This window comes from Culex pipiens, chromosome 3, assembly GCF_016801865.2.
Source record: "Culex pipiens pallens isolate TS chromosome 3, TS_CPP_V2, whole genome shotgun sequence".
Lineage (NCBI taxonomy): Eukaryota > Metazoa > Arthropoda > Insecta > Diptera > Culicidae > Culex > Culex pipiens.
Genome location: NC_068939.1, coordinates 39,967,005 through 39,982,653, shown reverse-complemented (window position 1 = coordinate 39,982,653; position 15,649 = coordinate 39,967,005). Strand labels below are relative to the sequence as shown.

Genomic DNA, 15,649 nt, shown 5'->3' with positions numbered 1-15,649 from the left:
CAAATAAAGAACAAAGGGTGGCCACCAACACCACCAACATGCTGGTGCAGCGCCTGTTGGAGTGAGACAGTGATGCCAGGAAATTTTCTCTGTAAATGCTACTTTTCGTGAGTGTTTGCTTAAAATATCATCAATTTTGGCAGCACTAAGCAGACCCAAAGGAGCGCTGGAAGAAAAAAAGAACTAAGCTGAAAATAGAAAAATGGGCGTGGCCCAATGCATTCTCGTCTGATTAGAATACATTTGGGAAATAATTTTTTTAAATGCTTGTAAAAGAAATAGCATAACTTTTAATAATAGTGAAAATAAACAAAATGTTCACAAAAAGTTGCTCTACTCGTTGGTGTACTTGGTTTTAGTGAATTTTAAGGAACAATCCATATTATCCAGCATCATTCAAACACGGCCGCTTATTAGGCTTAAAATGGGCATATTTCCCCTACTAGCCAAACTTGTATGGGTGAACCAATGACACCAACTATCTTTTCTGATCATAGGGAAGGCCCCAACAAAGTTTAAGCCAAATCAAAAAATACAAAAAATAAAAATGGTCGAAATCAGCCGATTTTGTAGAGAATTGCTCTGAAATTGTTTTCAAAACCTACAACATTGTTTCCGAAATCGAGAAAATTTTTGTCGATTTTGAAAACATTTTAAATTTAAAAACAAGGAGTTACGGGTTGCTTACAGAATTTCTTTCTGTGTAAAGATCGGTAAATTCGGTTTAGAAAAATCTTGTCATTCAAAAACGTCTTCTTTAAATTGCTATTATCTTATCAGGGTTAAATCGGATCGTTTTGCGGTCTTCGACAAATTTGTCATACTATTTTTTTATGAATTTCACACGCGTTGAAAAACCCAGTTTTTATTTTCAAAAAATCGGATCTCAGAGTATTGAAAACATAACTTCACCATTTTTTGATATGTTATGTGAAGTTTTCGGAGGAATCCGATGAAAATATTTTCAGACATAGGCCCTTTGGTCCCAAGACCGTCAAAACAGCATTTTAAGTTTTCATACGACCTTTTCAAATGTTAAGCTAGATTTTTGAAACTTTTTACTATTTTTCCCACATAGCCAAACTAATTACCTTTCTTTTGCGTCTAGGACAGCTAAAATCGGATGAAATGGCGCGGGGATATAATTTTTTCAAAAAAGTGGTTTTTGCGAAAAATGATGAATATTGCCATTTTTCGGACCACCCTAACACGGCGTAGGTCACCCTAATGGCCAAACAAAAAAAAATACGGGTCTAATTATTTTGGCCAAAAAACCCCCAGGAAAATTTTGAGCCCGATCGGAATTTACAACTTCAATATTTCTAACTAACGTGAAATTTTTCGAGGATTCCGAATATGACAAAATTGAGACTAAAAAGTGTCGCTATGGAGACCTACAGGGCAAAAACAAACGTTGTAAAATGTTTGTTCTAGAAAAATTGAAAAACTATGAGAAAAACTGCGATTGGCCAAAAAGTTATTTCCGTAGGCTCCATGGGGCTCCATGTAGGCTCCGTAGGGTCCATGAAATTACCTATCTTTTGACCTATGGAAGTATGGGTGTTGGAGGCTGTTGCAAAAAGATATTACGGTTTAAAAAAAAAACCATTTTTAACAGTAATTTGCAAAAGCTATGAGAAAAAGTAAAACCAATCCTGGATGTCTACAGCACATTTTGAAGTGCTTCAAAAAACCTTTCGAATGCATCTAAGAGAGTTGGAATTGATCAAGTTTTACGGAAATGCGAGCAATTTTAAGATTTTTCATGTTTTTTGGACCTCAAACTTCAATGCCGTTTTACCCCACTTCCCTTTGTCGTAGAGGGCTCATATTTGGCATGAGTTCATCTCATGTATAGACAAACAAACGCTGAAAGTTTCATCCAAATCGGAGCACCTCGATACGACCTCTAGAACAAACCGAGCAATATTTACAAATACTGCCTCTTAAGTATTCAAGTATTTAAGTATTGAAGTATTGAAGTATTGAAGTATTTAAGTATTTAAGTATTTAAGTATTGAAGTATTGAAGTATTTAAGTATTTAAGTATTTAAGTATTTAAGTATTTAAGTATTCAAGTATTTAAGTATTTAAGTATTTAAGTATTTAAGTATTTAAGTATTTAAGTATTTAAGTATTTAAGTATTTAAGTATTTAAGTATTTAAGTATTTAAGTATTTAAGTATTTAAGTATTTAAGTATTTGAGTCTTTGAGTATTTAAGTATTTAAGTATTTAAGTATTTAAGTATTTAAGTATTTAAGTATTTAAGTATTTAAGTATTTAAGTATTTAAGTATTTAAGTATTTAAGTATTTAAGTATTTAAGTATTTAAGTATTTAAGTATTTAAGTATTTAAGTATTTAAGTATTTAAGTATTTAAGTATTCAAGTATTTAAGTATTTAAGTATTTAAGTATTTAAGTATTTAAGTATTTAAGTATTTAAGTATTTAAGTATTTAAGTATTTAAGTATTTAAGTATTTAAGTATTTAAGTATTTAAGTATTTAAGTATTTAAGTATTTAAGTATTTAAGTATTTAAGTATTTAAGTATTTAAGTATTTAAGTATTTAAGTATTTAAGTATTTAAGTATTTAAGTATTTAAGTATTTAAGTATTTAAGTATTTAAGTATTTAAGTATTTAAGTATTTAAGTATTTAAGTATTTAAGTATTTAAGTATTTAAGTATTTAAGTATTTAAGTATTTAAGTATTTAAGTATTTAAGTATTTAAGTATTTAAGTATTTAAGTATTTAAGTATTTAAGTATTTAAGTATTTAAGTATTTAAGTATTTAAGTATTTAAGTATTTAAGTATTTAAGTATTTAAGTATTTAAGTATTTAAGTATTTAAGTATTTAAGTATTTAAGTATTTAAGTATTTAAGTATTTAAGTATTTAAGTATTTAAGTCTTTGAGTATTTAAGTATTTAAGTATTTAAATATTTAAGTATTTAAGTATTTAAGTATTTAAGCATTTAAGTATTTATGTATTTAAGTATTTAAGTATTTAAGTATTTAAGTATTTAAGTATGTAAGTATTTAAGTATTTAAGTATTTAAGTATTTAAGTATTTAAGTATTTAAGTATTTAAGTATTTAAGTATTTAAGTATTTAAGTATTTAAGTATTTAAGTATTTAAGTATTTAAGTATTTAAGTATTTAAGTATTTAAGTATTTAAGTATTTAAGTATTTAAGTATTTAAGTATTTAAGTATTTAAGTATTTAAGTATTTAAGTATTTAAGTATTTAAATATTTAAGTATTTAAGTATTTAAGTATTTAAGTATTTAAGCATTTAAGTATTTAGGTATTTAAGTATTTAAGTATTTAAGTATTTAAGTATTTAAGTATTTAAGTATTTAAGTATTTAAGTATTTAAGTATTTAAGTATTTAAGTATTTAAGTATTTAAGTATTTAAGTATTTAAGTATTTAAGTATTTAAGTATTTAAGTATTTAAGTATTTAAGTATTTAAGTATTTAAGTATTTAAGTATTTAAGTATTTTAGTGTTAATGTTATATTTTTAAATATTTGTGTTTTGTTTATATTTTTGTAGTTTTGTAAAAAATCACAAAAAAAAAATATTCCTACTTGCAAAATTCACAGTGTTGGTGGCAGCTCGAAAATACACACACATAACTTTTAATCCCTCCGTACCGCGATTCATTAAACAATTACTTTCCGGTTCGGAGGCACCGGTTTGGACTGAAGCCGGTAGTACACGTGGAAAGTGTGATTAAAATAAACTTTTGCGGCAGCAAAAATTGAAAGCCATATTTTGGCTTTAAAAGGAAACCATAATTTTATTAATTTTCACATTAATGTGGTGCTGTTTGGTTTCCAGCTTCTAATTTGTTTTAATATTTCCGAAGATTTCGAAACATTGCACGGGAAATCCCCCAACAATTGCAAACTTATCTTTTATTTCCGTCTAATCCCGAATGAGTGTGTGTGTGTGTGTGCTGTGCAATCGAAGGCCCCATCAATCATGACAATTTACAGCGGAGGTTCCACAAACCATTACGAACCGATCACTTCCCGGGGGCTTAACGCGCATTTCAGCTTCAACAGGTGATAATGGGCGTAAAATTACTATTTTTATCGCTGAAGACGTCAAACAAGCTTATCTTCGAGTGCGCACGTTTTGGTCGAATCAAGGGGTTTAACAATTTTTTTTTATTTAGCTTGAAGATTTAAATAGAAAATTAAAATTTGTACTCCCAACTTAATGATATCAGTAATCAGAACAAATTGAATTGGTGCCCTCCCGCCCCCTTCCCCCAGGAAGTAAAAAAAAATAATCAGAAGCAAAATTGAATCAGACAACCGTGGTCTACAGTGTTGGAATCATCAACAACTGGAGCACTCAGCAGGAGGCGAATCATCATGCTGCAAAATTTGTTTTTGTTTTTTTTTGCTGTTTCTGCCCGGTTGGCGGTGCAGTAATTAATCAGAATCAGTATGCAGCAGGTGTGTGCACGGTATGGAAAATGCTGCTTTTTCCCCCGCTCGCTCGCGGTGGACATTTTCCGCTTGTTGCGCAGACAGGAAACAGGACGATGGATGTACCGTTGGTACCAATCTGGGGCGATGCTGGAACTCACCGGAAGTGCTTTTGTTTAGTGAGGCGGAAACAACTGTTGAGTTTTGTTAGGTTTTTTTTTTGTTGAATGTTATGTTTAGTTTCAAACTATGAGTTTTACATTACTTTCATGGTAACTATTTTTTTCCATTTATTTTAAGACTCAAAAGCAGATTTTTTGAACATTTTAAACGTAAGACAAAATGTTTTAACTTTTTAACCATCAAACATATTGATTTCGAAATCTAAAGAACAAAATCAATTTAATATGTTTTTTACGATTACGATTAAGATTAGTAAATAATTTTAAATGATTTGTATTTTAATATCTTTTTGTATCAACTCCGTTTAAAAATTATTATTTTTGGAATTTTATATTGTACGCAACATTGTAGGAAACAATAAATATTAAATACATTTTTTAATGGTATCAAAGCAAAATATGTCAGGCTTAACCAATTAATCATTCTCGGAATTAATCTAGAGCTGGGAATTCATAAATTCCAAAATTTTCTTAATTTTTTTTATTTTGCCGGAATTACAAAAAATTTACATTTTTGCCAAAATAAAAATATTTTATTCCTTCGTAGTAGAGCAATTCTCTACGAAATCGTTTTTTTTTAATTTAAACTTTTGTATTTCTTAATCCAGCTGTAATTTTTTTTTGTGCTTTCGTTATGTTCAAAGAAGCCATTTTGCATCATAAGTTTGTTCATACAATTTTCCAAACAAATTTGGCAGCTGTCCATCCAAAAATGATATATGAAAAGGTAAAGTTGTAGGTATGAATAAGAACTACACTGAAAAAAATGATACACGGTAAAATAAAATGGTGATTTTTAATTTAACTTTTTGTCACTAAAACTTGATTTGCATAAAAACACTTTTTAAATGTGTTTTAGGGGACATAAAATGCCAACTTTTCAGAAATTTCCAGGTTGTGCAAAAAATCTTTGACCGCGTTTTTAATTTTTGAACCAATACCGTTTTTTTCAAAAAATCTAAATATTGGTCGCAGAAAATTTTCAACTTCATTTTTCGATGTTATATCGAATTTGCAAACCAAAAGTACTTTAGTGAAATTTTGATACAGTGAACCGTTTTCAAGTTGAAGCCATTTTTAGGTAACTGTTAAAAAAATCACAGTCATTTATTTGTTTAAAAATGTGTGCCCATGTTTGCCAACTTTTGAAAAGCTGAGAAAATTCTCTATATTTTTCTTTTTTGAACCTTGTTGATACGACCCTTAGTTGTTGAGAGATTGCCATGTAAAGGTTTAAAAACAAGAAAATTGATTCGCAATTCGCAATTCGCAATTTTCAGTGTAAGAACGGGCCTTGACCGATCTTATGCACTAGGTTCCCGACGAACACCCACTGCCCTTACACCTACATCTCACCCTTGCTCTGAGTCAGTACGAGCAGCACGCTAGAACACGCTTTGAGTGTTCGTGCCAGGCATGCACACCTTCTTTTCCGGTTACGCATTTTAACTCGGCCGGGGGTGGTACATTACGTAGGGTTTGATGTAAGTATAAGCGCCTAACCATTTAAAGTGTGCCTAACAACTTTCATTAAAGCAAAAACTGTTTTATTTTTAGTTTGAATTCAAAAACTAATTGTTATTTACTGTGTATTGTTTTCTCCTGAAATCTTCCCTATTGTTAAGTCTGTTTATCTGTTGCTATTTCTTTTGTCGCGGTGTTTTGTTACAATTTTTGGTCCTAAGCATGTTGTAAAAGTTTACCAAAAATACAATAGTAATATTTGTGTTAATCCTTTAACCATTCCATAAATTGAGTAAGGGCTCAAACCTCACTTGTTTGAAAAAAAGGGTGAAGATTGAAAACAATTGACAGTAGAAGATAATTTATTTTATAAAAATCAAGTATCAATAGTAAGAGAATGATGAGCGTATTTTGAAGAATAAAAATGAGAAGCTAGATGTATTAGATGTAAAATTAGACAATAGTTAATAAAAAGAGATACAAAACAAGCTTAGATTATAGTAATGATAATTTATAGGACAGATAAAGAATTATTCAAATAAATAAATTCGCAATAAAATCAAAAAAGATTAGGCGAATGATAAATAGACTTGATATTACTAGTACATTAAGGAAAAGTATATTTTTATGGAAAAAAAACAAAACAAAGTTTGTTACAGCAGTATCAATTGATAGAAAAGAGTGGAAAATCTTTGAGAGATAAGAGAATCAAAAGTTAGTAAAATTAAAATCAAATGTTGGATATTAAATAAAAGAATCAGTGAAGAATTGGGAATCAGAAGAGCAAAATAAAAATAGGAGATAGGTGGTAGCTGAGAATGAAGAGAAGAGAAACCCCGTTGTGCGATGTTTTAGGTACATCCACAGCAGTTGACTCAACATACTGCGAATCAAAACAATACCGTCTACAATCACAAATTACTTCCCTTTCCCACATTGTTGCGCCCCTTTCTTTTAGCCGTCTCGACTCTGACCCGCGGTGGTCAAAGGTTTACGATCCGTTTCCACAGGCCACCAGCTAGGTCATCATGAAAACCAAGCCAACGTGGAGGTAAGAAAATAGGACACTCGCAAGGAACCAGAGCTATACTGTTCTGATCAAGATAATTCGGATGATCTAACAGAACTACGGATGTAGTTAGTTACGCTCCTTCCAGGATGTTCCTTACGTGGACGTCAACCGAAGAGCACGCAACAAGGTCAGTGCCATTGCATGCTCTTAGGTATCAATCCTTGGCCTGCTTTAAAAACAAGAAAATTGATGTATTCAAAGTTTCACATTCGTGAAATTTTCCGATCTTTTCGAAAACAATATTTACAAAAAAATTAAATCGAGACTAACATTTGAAAAGGGCCAAACATTCAATAATACGCCCTTTTGAAATGTAAGTCTTGATTTAAAATTTGGAAAACAATTCTCTACCAAAATTGGAAGTGGATTTTATTTGTATTTTTTTATTTGGTTCAAATTTTGTCGGGGCCTTCCCTATGAACAAAGAAGCTATTTTGTGTCATTGGTTAGCCCATACAAAACTCCAAACAATTTTGGCAACTGTCCTTACCATTTTTTTGTACTTCAATATTCGAAAATCTGTAACTTTTGAATTAATTTTCTGATCAGTTTGGTTTCTTGCGCAAACTCGATTTCCCAAAACCCGTATTTTTTATACCGTAAACTGGGGTGACTTTGATAGCCTGGGGTGACATTGATAGAAATTTGATTTGGCCACAAATTTTGATACATCCAATGTAACAGTCACATTTTTGCATATATGTTCGATAATAAGCTTACATAATATGCTACATACTTAAAATTCTCAAAAATGTTTCGATACTAATTTGACGGGCATTTGAAAAACCTATCAAAGTCACCCCGGGCTATCAAAGTCACCCCAGTTTACGGTAGATTTTTTGATTTGCTTTAGGGGATAAAAACCCGCAACTTTTGAGCCGTAGAGAAGTTTGGTCGAAAATTCTGCTCGAAAACAATATTTAGAAAAAAATCAATCAAGAATAACATTTCAAAACGGCCAACCATGCAATATTACGCCCTTTTGAAATGTAAGTCTTGAAATGTTGTTTTCAAAAAGATCGGAAAATTTCACGAATGTTTCATATTTAAACATTGAAAATTTGACCATTAATTGCTGAGATATCGACACTCGAAAATGGTGGGTTGTTTGGGTGAGACTTAGAAAACATCAATTTTCCAGTTTCTTTTTGTTTGCTATGACCAGTGTTGCGTTCCTCACGCGCTCACGCGCTCGTGAGCGCTCACTTTTCGCTCATTCGTGGGGAGGAGCGCTGCGCGAGCTAGCTCACGTTTGCCCGCGCTCACGTTTGCTCCGATTTTTTCAGCTCGCGTTTGCTCCACGCTCGCGCTCACGCTCATATTTCGCTCACGGAGCGCTCATTTTGGACGTGTCGCTTATCATTTAACGTTTATGAGAAAGTTTTTTTTTTCAATTCTAGATGGAATTTTTGCGTAAGGTGCAGTAGGGCTGTGGAAATATGACTTTGTGAACAAATTTTATGATATATGAATTGGAATAGCTTATTTTCATCAATCATGTTTTTACATAAAAGGTTGGATTCGCAAGGGTCAAATAATTTTTCAGACATACAGTTGAATGTATAAATATTTTAGAATTTAAAGGCCTTATTGTAGCAGAGAGGGGCGGAGGGGTATAGACGCCTAAATAAAAGGGCCTGTAAACCTTAGAAAAACTTACAAAACAATGAATTGATTCAAGAGGATTTATGCTTTGGTAAGTTCGATTCAAGGTGAAATGCTTGGTTGATTAAAATATAACATTAAACTGTTTTATGTACCTAATCAGTGTTTTGACTACATTTCCAGATTGCGGGTCAGAATGAGCTACCATTAAAAAAAGTTATTCCGTTTATTAAATCTTTCAGTGATTCAGTGATTAGAAACGGCTAATCATTTCTATAAGGTTAGTCTTTATTTAGCAAACATTTTAGAAAATAGGGTAACATTTTTGAAACAGTTCTATTTTAAATATATGCCTCAAAATTCCTAAGGGTTGAAATAACCCTTTTGACTCAAATCAAATAAATTGTCAATATTTTTCACCACGAAAAGGTTGGCTCTTCTTCCAACAAGTGGATTTTATTCAACATTTTCGCAACCAAACCTCTGAAAATATTCAGTTACAAGTTATATATGATTTTTTGAACATGGATGATTGTAACTGTTTAAAAGATTATTTAAACATAAATAAAATATACATAAATTGTCAATATTTGTGTACATAACAACAATACAATATGGTCCAATATGGATTTGATTTGTGAACAAACAGTGCATCTCTTCACGACAATGAATGTTTACATTATGAATTTAGTTTTTTGTTCCTTGTTCGAAAAATGTCTAGATTTTAAATAGAACGTAAATTTCGGATCGCCGATCAAATCCATTTCATTGCCTACTTTTGTTTGTTCGACCACTTTCTTGATTTTTTTTTGCTGCCTGTGCTAAGATAGTTCTAGAAACTTCGTTTCAAACAGGCAGATGCTTCAACAGGAAAAAACAACTACCTACTTTGGCTCACCAGCTCACGTGAGCGCAAAACGCTCCGGTGAGCGTGAGCGAGCACGAGCTACCTGATAAAAACTCACGCTCCAGCTGGAGCGAGCAAGCCTTCCGTGAGCGCTCGCTCATTCGCAACCCTGGCTATGACACAGAGGTTTAACCTTCAATGTTTCTTAGACAATTTTACAGTAAATTTTCTGTACTTAAAAAAAATCAGAAATTGTAACTCATGGTGACTATTTTCAAAAACCGAAAAATTGCAAATCTTTCATTGGAATCAAACTTTCGTTGGTTATATCTTGAAAACGAGGCCCTTTATTATAAATTCTGTTCAGTACTTTTCAATTGCAAGTTCAATTTTACATTAAAATTAGGTCAAAAAATTTATGTATAAAATATCGATTTTTTTCCATAAATAACTTTTTTCAAAAAAAATATGGCTCGGCGGCAAAATTTTTGACTCAAAAGTAACAGTTTTTTTTGAAAATAAAACAATACTGATTTTGAGAAATTGAGTTTTAAAATCGGCAACATTTTTATCTTATTTTTTCTGAACAGTCCTTATTAAAACCTTCAACTTTGCCAAAGACACCAAATTGATCAGAAAATTCATTCAAATTTACAGATTTTCGAATATTTACGTACCATTTTTGTATGAATGCTGCCAAAATTGCTTCTGTGGTATAGAAAAGGCCCCCACAAAGTTTGAGCCAAATATAAAAATGCTAAAATAAAAATGGTCGAAATCGGCCAATTTCGTAATGAAATGAATAAGTTTTCGTTAACAACATTTAGGTGAAATATGCTTGAATTTTTTGGTGTGTTATTTCCAAAATATATTTTGAATTTAGGTATGTTGTTGGTGATTTTATTAGGGGAACTTTAACTCTATCGGTCATTCGCTCCCATATTTAAGTATAACTTTGTAATACCGTAAACCGGGGTGACTTTGATAGGATTTCAATTTGATTTTGGAATATTTTCCAAACAGGTAAGGTTATTCTCAAGATTATTTTTTTTTAAACATGTACTGGGGTAGGCCACACAAAGTCCATGCACCATTTTGGAAAAAAGTTTTTTCAATAGTGTTTAGAAAAATAGTTAAGTTAAAAATTCTTAGTTTAAATTCCGGGGTGACTTTGATAGTCATAGTTTTTCTTGTTAAAACCATATTTAAGATGTTCAAATTTTATTTGTACGTTAAATATATCATCACTAAAGTAGTTGATAAAGTTTTTAGGAAAAAATCAATATTTATACTTAGTTAACTAAGTTTTTTAAGCTTTTTGGCAAAATATATATCAATTTTGGGTAAAATTGTTAAAAAGTCAGAACTTTGCCTGAAATTTGTTAGAACAAGTTTTATTTATAAAATTATCGATTTATATTGCATTTTATACTGAATTCAAAGCACGAACGAATCACAAATTTTCACATTTTACATGAAATTTGTTCAATTGAAATTGCCTATAAATTTGGAAGTTTATTTTTATTTGTGTTCCAGAAACACATATTATTATTTATTAACAAACTTATTTAACCTTCTCCTAGTGGAAAATTGTCCTAAGAATCCGAGAATGCATTTCGTTTTCCGATTTGAAATCATGTTAATTGAGAAAATCAAGACACTTTGAGAAGTTTAAAATAATGACTTTCATCAACATTTTTTTAAATTATAGTTAACTAACAATTTAAACTTCTCAAAATTTTATGAAAACTTCTTCTTGAGGTACTTTGAACACTTCTCTACCACGGTCAGTATGATTCTAAACAATTCCGTACGTATTTTAATTGTACTCTTCATTTTGCGGAAAAATCTCAAACCTATCAAAGTCACCCCGGCTATCAAAGTCACCCCGTTTTACGGTACCTTTAAATAAGTTATAAAATTCAACCATATTTTAGATTTATTTCCAAAAAAATGTGTTAAAGTTTGAAAAAATAATGATTAAAAATATGTATTCCTGGAGAGAACCCACGTATGTTTACATTGTTTACATTAAGGTAAAATGGGAAGGCAGCGCCATATTGCTTCCACGATTTGAGTTTTTGAATGCACCTTAAAGGAAAACACACAGAAAAAAAAATCAATTCTCGAAACCGTGAAGTCAGTTCACGATTATGAGAACCACGAAGGAATATATTCACGTTTATGGTGCAAATGCACCATACTCATGAATAAATTCCTTCGTGGATCTCACATTCGTGAACTTAATTCACGATTACGGGAATTGATTTTTTTCTGTGCACTTTGACTAAAACAGGTTCTGTCTTTTGCAGAAGATTAATATAAAGTTAGCGAGCAATTTGTCCAGTTCAGATTTGATTTCAGTTTTACAGAAATTGTTCAAGAACTAGCGTCCCGTTCCACCTTAAACGTATCAAATTCCATTTGTGTTTTGAAGAATTCAAATGATCACATGAAAAACTTCAAATTAAGGGTAAATTGTACCAAGTTGCGTAAACATAACCATTAGATCGTGATTTCGTAATACAAGCTGAATAAAATGAGTCATACGCATCGTGCGATGTTGGATAACACTACCTCGCGCTGGATATCGGAAAGGGGTTTCCCAGTGTTTTTGATCCAAGCTAAGTTACGACAAAAGCCGTCACACGTGTTCTATTTCCCAGTACGAATTAATGTGAGCTTAAGGTGAAATTGGTCGCATTTTATTCGGGTTTTCCACTTGAATCTGCTGGATTTTGCTGAAACTTTTCTTATTCGCAATTTTATGAGAATAGAACAACGAAGTCCCCCAATTGATTTCTTATCATTTTGAATAGCAGAGGCCACTGATTAGATTAAGCTACACTTTTGAAGCGAATATTTTTCCTTCGGATGCTCATTTTTATCCCCACTCAGAATGTCTCCCCCCATCAACTGCTGGCAATCAGAGCGCTGGTTTTAATCCAATCACGTCCGGCAATGCTAATTTATGGTTCCGGGGACTGATTTATTGACCTTATTAAACGTCCACAAATCCTTGAAACTTCCTCCGTCAGGCTACGACACTCTTCCAAGCCAATTACTCTTATCGCTGGCAGACACTTTTCACTGCAATTTTCCTGGGTTTCGTTTTTTCTATGATTTTTCTTAGTGATTTTTGCTTCTTCCAGTTCACTTTAACTCACAAACCTTGACCTTCTTCGACAGGTCCGAGAGTTTTCTCGTTGTCACTTGTTGCACAACTTCGATTTTTCCCCTTCGACACTTTGCACAATTTTCCAACTTCAATAACTAGAACATCCTTTGTCCGCCACTATCGCCAAAAGTCCATTCCCGAAGGCCATGGTTCGGACAGTTGAAAAAAAAAATCGCTGTCACTGAGCTGGTTCCCGATGGCCCCCGCAGTAAGGTACACCTTTATCAGGGCTGATGTTGCCGCTGCTACTGTCGTTTGGACGATCACACGGTGGGTGATATCTCGCCCCCAAAAGACCACGACGAGAACACAGTGAAAATGAGTCGTGCTTTAATTAGTGGCAGGACGTTAAATGAGCTTTAATAAGCACAGCTTTCGGTGGTGGCGCTATTTGTCAGGCTTATTTTTGGTCGGGTTGACTTTGAGACGCGGTTCAAGATCATGGAAAAGTACTCAGTTTCGCAGTTCTTAAAAAAATGTCGAGCGATAAGAAATCTTAAAATTAAATTTTCATAAAAGTTTCCAGAATTTCAAAAATTACGGAAAATTCGAAATTTAAACAGTGTCTTGGCTTACGCGTCAAAACTAGAAAAAAAAGAATGAATCGATTCATATTGCTCGAAGATACCCGGCCGTTGGGATGATGACGTTAGCACAGGTAGCCGGTTGCAAACAATGATAACAAAGTGGTCGGATCGGTCTGGCTGACGACGGGTTTTCAAGATATTTGCTTGAAAGAGCCGGTCACTTGCGTGCAGCAGATTAGATAAATCGAGCCCGGTGTGGTGTAGAATTTCCACCCTGTTGGTGTAAGTCTGAAATAATCCACCAATAACATAACACAAATTACATAAATTTCATTCCTTTCAATAGTTCGAACAACATTGTTCAATCGTTGTGAGACTCTGTCCATCGTTAATTTCTCACGCCAAACAAACCGTTCATAAAGCACTCCGTTATGGTCATAAACATCGTTATAAATTCACTTCGAACCGCACCGAGAAACAAACTAAATCAACTGCAAATGGCGTGTATTATTATTATTATCATCATTACTGTTGTCGCGTCCCCTCAATTAATCACAGACACACACACACACACCAAGCTTTACCGCGGCAACTGGTTTGAACTCATCAAACAAGAGGCTAAATCCCGCACACAACTTTGTGCAAGATATGGCGCGGTATACTAAATAACCCAGGGACACTATTTGGTGCTCAAAATAGGACTTTGAAGGTACGCGGCACCGGGAAGCATGTTGGAAAAGTGACATGTGCTCGATTAAGAGGGGAAGGGGACATGTTGTGGTTCTCTATGGCTAAAGGTAACGTCGATAAGATAGTGGATGATCAAACGGGGTGTAAAGTTTGGGGTTTCCCGTTACAAAAAATCAAATTATTCGCTCTACAGCATTGCCTTGGCGTTCTCGATTGCGAGATTCCTACTCGAAACTAGGTGTTCGAAGGCTTGATTATTGAGGCAATTGCAAACCTTTTTTTACACCTAAACTTCCATCCACCCCGGGATTTGAACTGACGACCTTTGGATTGTGAGTCCAACTGCCTACCAGCGACTCTACCGAGACAGGACCCAGGTAGACGACTCCTACACCTGGACTGAGCTAACGACCTAGCCTCTAGGTTAGACCGGGGCCAACATTTACTTCCCCATCCGAAGGAAGGCGTAGTCAGACAAATCTTGTCTCGAAAAATGCCACCGGGACCGTCTGGGTTCGAACCCAAGCCGACTGGGTTAGAGGCAACCACGCTTACCACTACACCACGGTCCCGGATTTTCCCGGTACATTTATCTGTATTTTGAGAAGTGAACACCCAAAGGAAAAATATATATCAAAATCTGCAGCAGTGGATTCGCTGCAGAAAATGTTACATTTTCTAACAGTTTTTGCAGCAAGCTCATAGCTCATTTTTGCCCGCGTGTAAACATGTCAGCGATCTGCAGTTCTCACCAACACATATAAAGCTGGCGCGTCTCCGAGCAACACTCCAGAGAGAAGAATATGTTGGTGCTCGGTCCCTCTCAATTCATCAAGCGTCCATGGCGCGGTGGAAGCGTGTCGGATCAATAACCAAGAAGTTGATGGTTCAATTCTCGTTCTGTTTAGATTTTTTTCTCCAATACAATCAATCAGCCGTCGGTAATGTCGATAATTGTCGATAACGGGCAAAAATGTCATACCCCTATATCGCAAAAAAAGCATGAGGACAGATTTCATGCAGATTCTGATATACTTTCATGCCGCCATGCATCACAATCATGCGACTGCCAGTTGGGTGAAGAGTTTGAAACATTTGTCTTTTTGGTGAGGTTGTCTTTTTACTGTTTAGGCTGGTACAAATTTTATTTAAAGTTTTTGTCCCCCCCCCCTTCAAAGTTTGTATGTATGTATGTATGTATGATCCCCATACCCGCAGGCAACTTGGTCCTGGAACACATGTGAGCGCTAGGTGAACAATTCGATCATCTTTTACTCCGTAATCTGTACACCCACGTGCATAAGTTTTTTTGCACGAATTTTAGTGCTACAAATACCGGCGCATAGATCAAAATGGGTTCCCTCTTCCCTCCCCAAGCGCCGGAAATTTGTAGCGGGTGTAGGGACACTTTGCATAGACGCCCTTGCTCCCATCACGTCACTGAGGGTATGGAGCGACGAGAAATTAATAAGCATGCCCCCTCAGTCGAACCTTCATTAGAGAAGCAGGCAATCCACAACTCACAGCGAACGACCAAGGGAACACCCTACCGCGTATATAATAAGGTTGGCGTAATTGTCTTCAATGAATTGTCTATATGTGTGTGTAAATGAACGTGTTTTTGTATTAAAATGGAA

At 33.8% G+C, this 15,649-nt stretch overlaps 1 protein-coding gene and 1 long non-coding RNA gene across 10 annotated transcripts in view; one reads left to right on the top strand and one right to left on the bottom strand.

Annotated features, from left to right (window-relative positions):
• LOC120429132 (high affinity cAMP-specific and IBMX-insensitive 3',5'-cyclic phosphodiesterase 8) overlaps nucleotides 1-15,649 on the bottom strand; it is a 315,218-nt gene that overhangs the window by 49,251 nt on the left and 250,318 nt on the right. Inside the window, exon 1 of one of the 8 annotated variants that reach the window (XM_039594330.2) lies at nucleotides 12,615-13,006. The exons of 6 other annotated variants lie outside the window; for them this stretch is intronic. The gene's annotated coding sequence lies outside the window, so the exon portion shown is untranslated. Of the gene's footprint in view, nucleotides 1-12,614; nucleotides 13,007-15,649 lie in introns of those variants that run through there. One more of the 8 variants, XM_039594326.2, reaches the window with a different exon arrangement.
• LOC120429134 (uncharacterized) lies at nucleotides 3,389-10,372 on the top strand. 2 transcript variants are annotated; one of them, XR_008212402.1, is made up of 3 exons: nucleotides 3,394-8,679; nucleotides 8,741-8,861; nucleotides 8,954-10,372. It is a non-coding gene; the product is annotated as an uncharacterized LOC120429134 (long non-coding RNA). The 2 variants fall into 2 exon arrangements; XR_005607219.2 differs by having other exon boundaries at nucleotides 3,389-8,679; nucleotides 8,741-10,372.